This window comes from Xiphophorus couchianus, chromosome 5, assembly GCF_001444195.1.
Source record: "Xiphophorus couchianus chromosome 5, X_couchianus-1.0, whole genome shotgun sequence".
Taxonomy (NCBI): Eukaryota; Metazoa; Chordata; class Actinopteri; order Cyprinodontiformes; family Poeciliidae; genus Xiphophorus; species Xiphophorus couchianus.
Window position 1 is genome coordinate 1,622,448 of NC_040232.1, and position 8,872 is coordinate 1,631,319.

Consider the following 8,872-nt stretch of genomic DNA (forward strand, 5'->3'; position numbering starts at 1 on the left):
GATCCCAACAGAAAAAGTTTCTGTAGAAAAATGGAAGGTGTTTTTTTAAAAATTGTGAATTTATTTAGGTAATTTCACTTTGCGCAGTTCTATAGTTAATGGAAACGCAGTTAGTGTTTCAGTCTGACGTGTTTCCTGTTTAATTTGCTTCAGATGAGTCAGCTGAGGTTGTCCATCCCATGTTGCCTAGCAACAGGAGGCCTTGTGCAACTGCTGAGGTCCAGAACCAATCGGTCCAGAACCGATTGGGTCGTTTGTTTCCAGGCTGAGGCTGTGAGCAGCGCGTCATCCTCTCATTTCCGTCTCCATGTCCAGATCTGATCCTGTCCTGCTGAACATGGACTCATCATTCCAGGATCCTGACCTCAGGATCCAAACCGACCATGTCAGCAGAGAACAGCAGGAATCAGAGTGAAACCTGAGCGGATCCCACCGGGCAGATCGGCTCGTCTCCAACCTGAGCAGATCCCAGATCCGCTCAGGTTGGACATTCTGGACGTCAGAAGTCCTTCTTCCTGTTCTCCATCACCTCCTGTCTGTTTCTGCATCACTCTGCTTGCTTCTGGCTCGCTCCATCCGGTCCGGTCCGGTCCATTTCTGTACATATCTGTGCCAACAGCTCAGGCAGACAGCGGCTTTTTTATTTGTAAAGACATAAACTTGCTTGCATATATAAATAAATTGAATTCAGACACTTGTGTACTTGTTAAAAAGGGAAACTTTTGACTTTGTCTCTTTATTTCACCTCCAACACAAACAGAATCCAGAAGGTTCTGGTTCTGAAGAGCCGAACCACCGGATAACCAAACTTTGAATTTAAGCTTTTGCTGCCCCCTGCTGGTCAGAGAGTGCAGGGCAGAAATGATGTCATTTATTGCTCTGATTTTAGGATTTAAAACGTTTCTTGGCGTTTCTCATTAAAACAAGTGATGAAAAACGTTGCTTCTAACTTTACTGTCATTAAACAGCAGCATGAAATTTAATTCAAATATTATTATTACTACTATCATCTAGTTTCCACAACTAGTTATACTTACTTACTAATTTTTTGTAACTTTCAAAAAATGTTTTCAGCTGAAGTTTGGTGAAACTATTTCTCTGAGGAGTTCGGCCTTCGGAACCAGCTGCAGAACATTTGAACCGCCACCATTTAAAAAGTAATCCATAATCAGTTGTGATAAATACTTATTGTAGATGTAAAAACAATACAGTAATTATACTGCTGGCTGTTTAGTTTTTATAAATTTTAATTAAATATTGTCACACGGATGTCGCTGATGCATTCTGGGTAAATGAGGTATGCTAGGTCTGATTGCTAGATCCGTCCAGCCAAAACACTGAAGAGTGACGTCTTTAAACCTTTTTAATTTAAACCAAAGAGTCAAAATCCACGGAAATGTAGAAATCACAAGAGGTGATGAAGAGCAAACGGAGAAAGAGGAAGAGTTGGCCGTAGCAGCTGCTGCTGCCTTCAGGTTTATAATGAAACAATGAATGAGACTCACCTGGTCACTGTGTGGTCCGGTTAGTACTGCTCTGTGTCAGGTGTTATGCCCAGAAATGCATGCCTGCCGAGAATTGCATCCCCTGTCGCGGGAGCGCGCATCGCTCTAAACTCTCGCATTTTAATGAGGAAACGGACTGAAATATGACCGAAGACGAAACTTTTAAAGATATTCGTAACAATATCACGTTTCTTAAACATGTCAGCCTTAAAACGGTGGGTTTTATATCGCAGATTAATTGAAATAAATACGGTTTTTACACATTTATTGAGACAAATGAGTCGAACGTTTTTCAGTCCGTGTCTGAAGAAAATGCTCTCCGCATTTGGTTTGAAATTTCCCGATTTTTCTTTTAACATCATATTAGCTTAAAGTATTACAAAACAGAGGCCCATTATGTAGAACATTTTATATCATGCTTAACTGTCTAGCATATTAATGTAGAGGGGATGCATTTTAATGACTGAGCCTGCCAATATTTGTATCCCCTGTCTATTGTTGATATGAAACGTATAGCAGTTGCACAGAGAATAAGTGTCATTACGTAGAAAAGGTGAAGTCCCTCTTAACTCTTCATTTCTTCAAGTTAGCAGAGGGATGCATTTTCTGGCATAGCAAATTATTACCTTGCCAGTACATGTAGGCCTTATATATTTTCCACAAATATAATTCTACTGATACAAAATGTATACCAGCAGTTCATAAAACAAGTGTGATTGTATAGAAAAAGTAATTTCACTCTTAACTCTTTATTTCTCCATGTAAGCAGGGGATGCATGTACAGCAAAGCCTATTATTAGCCTGCCAAAATATGCATGGCCTCTCCATGTTCTTCAAATATTATCCTATCGATATAAAACCCATACCAGTAATTCATAGAACATCTCTGATTATGTAGAAAAGGTGAAATCCCTCTTTAATTCTTTATTTCTCCATGTTACCAGGGGAAGCATTTTTTTGGCAATATGGATGTCGAGCCTGCCAAAATATGCATGCCCTATCTATTTTCCTCAAATATTATCCTATTGATATGAAATTCATACCAGCAGTTCATACAACTACTCTGATTATGTAGAAAAAGTTATTTCACTCTAAACTCTTTATTTATCCAAGTTACCAGGGGATGCATTTTTTGGCAATATGGATGTTGAGCCTGCCAAAATATGCATGCCCTACCTATTTTCCTCAAATATTATCTTAGTGATTTAAAACTTATATCAGCAGTTCATAGAACAAGTGTGATTTTGTAGAAAAAGTTATTCCACTCTTAACTCTGTATTTCTCCAAGTTAGCAGGGGATGCATTTTACGGCAAGGCCTATCATTAGCCTGCCAAAATATGCATGCCCCCTCTATTTTCCTCAAATTTTATCCTATTGCTATGAAATTCATACCAAAAGTTCATACAACTACTCTATTTATGTAGAAAAAGCTATTTCACTCTAAACTCTTTATTTATCCATGTTACCAGGGGATGCATTTTGTGGCAATATGGATGTTGAGCCTGCCAAAATATGCATGCCCTATCTATTTTCCTCAAATTTTATCTTATTGATTTAAAACTTATATCAGCAGTTCATAGAACAAGTGTGATTTTGTAGAAAAAGTTATTCCACTCATAACTCTGTATTTCTCCATTTTAGCAGGGGATGCATTTTTTGGCAAAGCCTATCATTAGCCTGCCAAAATATGCATGCCCCCTCTATTTTTCTCAAATATTGTCCTACTGATATGAAACTTATACCAGCAGTTCATAGAACAAGTGTGATTATGTAGAAAAGTTATTTCACTCTAAACTCTTTATTTCTCCATTTAACCAGGGGATGCATTTTACGGCAAAGCCTATTATTAGCCTGCCAAAATATGCATGCCCCCTCTATTTTTCTCAAATATTGTCCTACTGATATGAAACTTATACCAGCAGTTCATAGAACAAGTGTGATTTTGTAGAAAAAGTTATTTCACTCTAAACTCTTTATTTATCCAAGTTAGCAGGGGATGCATTTTACGGCAAGGCCTATCATTAGCCTGCCAAAATATGCATGCCCCCTCTATTTTCCTCAAATGTCATCCTATTGATATGACATTCATACCAGTAGCTAAGAGGATAAGTGTAATTATGTAGAAAAGGTAAAATCCCTCTTGACTCTTTATTTTTTCAAGCTAGGAGGGGGATGCATTTTTTGGCAATATCGAATTTGAGCCTGCCGATATTTACATGCCATACCTATTTTCCCCAAATATCATCCTATTGATATAAAACTCATACCAGCAGTTAAGGGAACAAATGTGATTATGTAGAAAATGTTATTTCTTTATTATCGCTATTGCAAGGATACTGAAGGAAATAAATCTGACAATGCATCTTTGCTAAATGTAAAGCATACACAAACCATTTTTATTTTGGTTTAACATAAAAATTAAATCACTTTTTTTCATTAATTTCAACAAAAGAATATTCATAACAAAAATTTTTGGAAAACCAATTAAGTCAACAAAAATTATGTCACATGTTTAAACTGAAAATCCACTGAACTGCAGTCATTACAGAATTAGATTGGTACAAACATAAAATCTATAAACACATTGCACAGCAGCAGTCTGTGTCGGTTTGTGGGACCTTAACGCAGCCTTGGTGGTTCCACCAGTTGCATCTGTCACATGTGATCTGTAAATAAATAATACAAAAATAACAACATAAATAATGTTTTTAGTTCCTTATCTGTTTACTGAAGGTGATTTTGGGTTTTGCCAACATAAAGCTTCTTCTTAATCATCAATATATGATTGGTAGAACTTTATTTGAGGAGACGACAGCATGTTCCTGACATGTATGGAGGTAAAAAAAATTCTAGGACCACAAGCATCTGTGTTTAATGTTTTACGACTGTACTTAAAAAAAAAAAAAACTTAAGCTACTTCCCACTTACCTGCCTTGGGTGTTTATTTATTTTATTATGATTTATTTTTGTATATCTACATACTTTGCAACTATTTGAAGGATGGTATATGGTTTGCTTGAATTGATTTTTCACTGCATTACATTGTTGTCTTACCCACATGTGATCTTCTGTGTCCTCACTGCCACAGTGTCTGCAGAGTCTCCACTGACTCTACAGAAAAACAAACCGCATCTTTAAATCAATGTTATAAAATAATCTTAATGGTATTTTTTTTTCTTTTAAATAATTCCATTTGTTAGTGTTCTTTTGAAAGTGGAACAATAATCCTCTGTGTAGATCTCAGTCGTCTAATCATCCCTTTTTGATAATGTCTGGTCTCATAAACAAATACAAGTAATAGAAACTGTACATCATATTGGCATATTAGGCAGGCGCACATGGTGTCTGTCTATTCATGAATTGAAACACACATGTATTTAAGGTATTTCTGGGATTTATGGTAAAAGAAAGCATCACTTAGTGTTTACTTTTTTATAATTTTCTCCAACTTAAGCCACTGAAAGTATAAAAATGGCATTCAGAAAATTTTAATATGTCTACATATATATGTGTATACATCTTGTGAAATTTGTCATTTTGTAAATGTTAATTTTATGAAAACACAGTAATGAATATAATGGTTCACATAATGCATCTCATTCCAGTTTTGTACTTTCACAAACTGCAAATCCTTTTTCCTTATTAAGTTACATTAAAGCTACTCAAGAAAAGTGTAATTGTATCCTAGAACAATTTTAAGTTTGTTGATTATGTTTTTTGCCTCAACAGTTATTGGGCTGTGTTATGTGTAATTTATTTATTAGAGATCAAGGCCAGGTGTATTGAAATGTTCTTCACTAATTGAATTTGACATAAACACTAACATGATTGTACTTCACACATCTGCAAAGTTCAATATTTTAATATTTCTAATTAGATAAAATAGCTGACCTAACACAATTTTTTTGTGCGTGCATGATTTTACACACAACATAGTATCCCACCCACATAGGAACTGAATAAAAAATATGTCAAAAGATACCTGATTCTGAGAGAAGTGTGGAAGACATGTTGAGTCTCATGGTATTAACAGCTTCTGCTGCTGATGGAAAGTTCAGGTCCTTGTTTTCCAGTATGCACTCTGCAAACTGGAAAGGCAAATATATTTTTTTCAAAAAAGAAAGAAGAGTAACAGCGGACTCATTACAAAGACAAAATATTTGTCAAAGTATTAGATTGTCATATAGAGGTCATGACATTTATGAATAATTAGACATTTTTGCTATACTTATTTCAGACTCTTTCCATTGTCATTAAAATAAATCAACCATGTAATAAAGCAATATAATTCATAAACTACATTATATTTCAGGTAGAAATGCACAGTTTAAGTTGTTAAGCCAAAGCTGTTCATCATCTTAAAAGTTCTACTCCTACAAAATAGCATTAGATTAATGGCAATGTGATTATTAGAAAACCACTTTCATATTAATCTTTTTTTCACAACATCAAAAACGTAAACAAGCATGTATACCAATATATTGATATATAATTCTATCTATCTTCAGACATAGATAGATATACATGTATGTGGAAAGAGACAGAACAGTACACATAAAGGTTATATAAATTGATTTGTAAACAGACAATGTTCTACATTACATAAGAAATATAAGTAATCATAGTCAAGTATATACAGTACAGACCAAAAGTTTGGACACACAGTTGTGTCCAAACTTTTGGTCTGTACTGTATATATATATATATATATATATATACTGTATATAAAAACATAAAACCACGGCTGCCCAAATCACGGCAGAATTAAATGTGCACCTCAACTCTCCTGTTTCCACCAAAACTGTCCGTCGGGAGCTCCACAGGGTCAATATACATGGCCGGGCTGCTATAGCCAAACCTTTGGTCACTCGTGCCAATGCCAAACGTCGGTTTCAATGGTGCAAGAAGCGCAAATCTTGGGCTGTGGACAATATGAAACATGTATTGTTCTCTGATGAGTCCACCTTTACTGTTTTCCCCACATCCGGGAGAGTTACAGTGTGGAGAAGCCCCAAAGAAGCGTACCACCCAGACTGTTGCATGCCCAGAGTGAAGCATGGGGGTGGATCAGTGATGGTTTGGGCTGCCATATCATGGCATTCCCTTGGCCCCATACTTGTGCTAGATGGGCGCGTCACTGCCAAGGACTACCGAACCATTCTGGAGGACCATGTGCATCCATGTATATATATACACTGCTCAAAGAAATAAAGGGAACACTCAAATAACACATCCTAGATCTGAATGAAAGAAATATTCTCATTGAATACTTTGTTCTGTACAAAGTTCCATTTGCACAACAGCAGGTGAAATTGATTGTCAATCAGTGTTGCTTCCTAAGTGGACAGTTTGATTTCACAGAAGTTTGATTTACTTGGAGTTATATTGTGTTGTTTAAGTGTTCCCTTTATTTTTGAGCAGTATATATATATATATATATATATATATATATATATATTTAAACAGCACTTACTTTAAGCGCAAACACACCACATGAAACCACATCTTGCTGGATGGCATGTTATACTGTTTCACATTTCCACATTGACACTTTCATCCCTTTGCTTCTCATAAATGTCCTTGTTGAGAGGATAAAATGTTAAATTAACATTCTAGTTATCCAATTATGACATTTTTTATTATAATAAACAATAATTGTTCTTGTTTTTCTCACCTTGTTACTTCCAAGCACCTCTTCACATCTTTTTGGGACTCTCCAAGTGAGTTAAGGAAACCTATTGTTATGAATATTCTTTTGTTGAAATTAATGAAAAAAAGTGATTTAATTTTTATGTTAAACCAAAATAAAAATGGTTTGTGTATGCTTTACATTTAGCAAAGATGCATTGTCAGATTTATTTCCTTCAGTATCCTTGCAATAGCGATAATAAAGAAATAACATTTTCTACATAATCACATTTGTTCCCTTAACTGCTGGTATGAGTTTTATATCAATAGGATGATATTTGGGGAAAATAGGTATGGCATGTAAATATCGGCAGGCTCAAATTCGATATTGCCAAAAAATGCATCCCCCTCCTAGCTTGAAAAAATAAAGAGTCAAGAGGGTTTTTACCTTTTCTACATAATTACACTTATCCTCTTAGCTACTGGTATGAATGTCATATCAATAGGATGACATTTGAGGAAAATAGAGGGGGCATGCATATTTTGGCAGGCTAATGATAGGCCTTGCCGTAAAATGCATCCCCTGCTAACTTGGATAAATAAAGAGTTTAGAGTGAAATAACTTTTTCTACAAAATCACACTTGTTCTATGAACTGCTGGTATAAGTTTCATATCAGTAGGACAATATTTGAGAAAAATAGAGGGGGCATGCATATTTTGGCAGGCTAATAATAGGCTTTGCCGTAAAATGCATCCCCTGGTTAAATGGAGAAATAAAGAGTTTAGAGTGAAATAACTTTTCTACATAATCACACTTGTTCTATGAACTGCTGGTATAAGTTTCATATCAGTAGGACAATATTTGAGAAAAATAGAGGGGGCATGCATATTTTGGCAGGCTAATAATAGGCTTTGCCAAAAAATGCATCCCCTGCTAACTTGGATAAATAAAGAGTTTAGAGTGAAATAACTTTTTCTACATAATCAGAGTAGTTGTATGAACTGCTGGTATGAATTTCATAGCAATAGGATAATATTTGAGGAAAATAGAGGGGGCATGCATATTTTGGCAGGCTAATGATAGGCCTTGCCGTAAAATGCATCCCCTGCTAACTTGGATAAATAAAGAGTTAAGAGTGGAATAACTTTTTCTACATAATCACACTTGTTCTATGAACTGCTGGTATAAGTTTCATATCAATAGGATAATATTTGAGGAAAATAGAGGGGGCATGCATATTGTGGCAGGCTAATAATAGGCTCTGCCAAAAAATGCATCCCCTGGTTAAATGGAGAAATACAGAGTTATGAGTGGAATAACTTTTTCTACATAATCACACTTGTTCTATGAACTGCTGGTATAAGTTTCATATCAATATTATAATGTTTGAGGAAAATAGAGGGGGCATGCATATTTTGGCAGGCTAATAACAGGCTTTGCCGTAAAATGCATCCCCTGCTGAAATGGAGAAATAAAGAGTTAAGAGGGATTTTACCTTTTCTACGTAATGACACTTGTTCTCTGAGCTACTTCTGTAAAGTTTCATATCAACAGGACAATAGACAGGGGATACAAATATTGTCAGGCTCAGAAATTAAAATCATCCCCCCTACATTAATAGACTAGACAGTAAAGGGTGATATAAAATATTCTACACAACGGGCTTCTGTTTTGTAATGCTTTAAGCCATTGTGTCAAAAGAAAAATCGGGGAATTTCAAACCATCTGCGGAGACC

The 8,872-nt window shown here is 35.5% G+C and overlaps 1 long non-coding RNA gene across 1 annotated transcript; it reads right to left on the reverse strand.

The window, feature by feature from the left end:
• Nucleotides 1–3,994: 3,994 nt before the first annotated feature.
• On the reverse strand, nt 3,995–7,016 carry LOC114144311 (uncharacterized). Its single transcript, XR_003595462.1, has 3 exons — nt 6,980–7,016; nt 5,489–5,594; nt 3,995–4,617 (listed from the first exon to the last, which is right to left on the reverse strand). It is a non-coding gene; the product is annotated as an uncharacterized LOC114144311 (long non-coding RNA).
• Between the last annotated feature and the right edge of the window lie 1,856 nt (nt 7,017–8,872).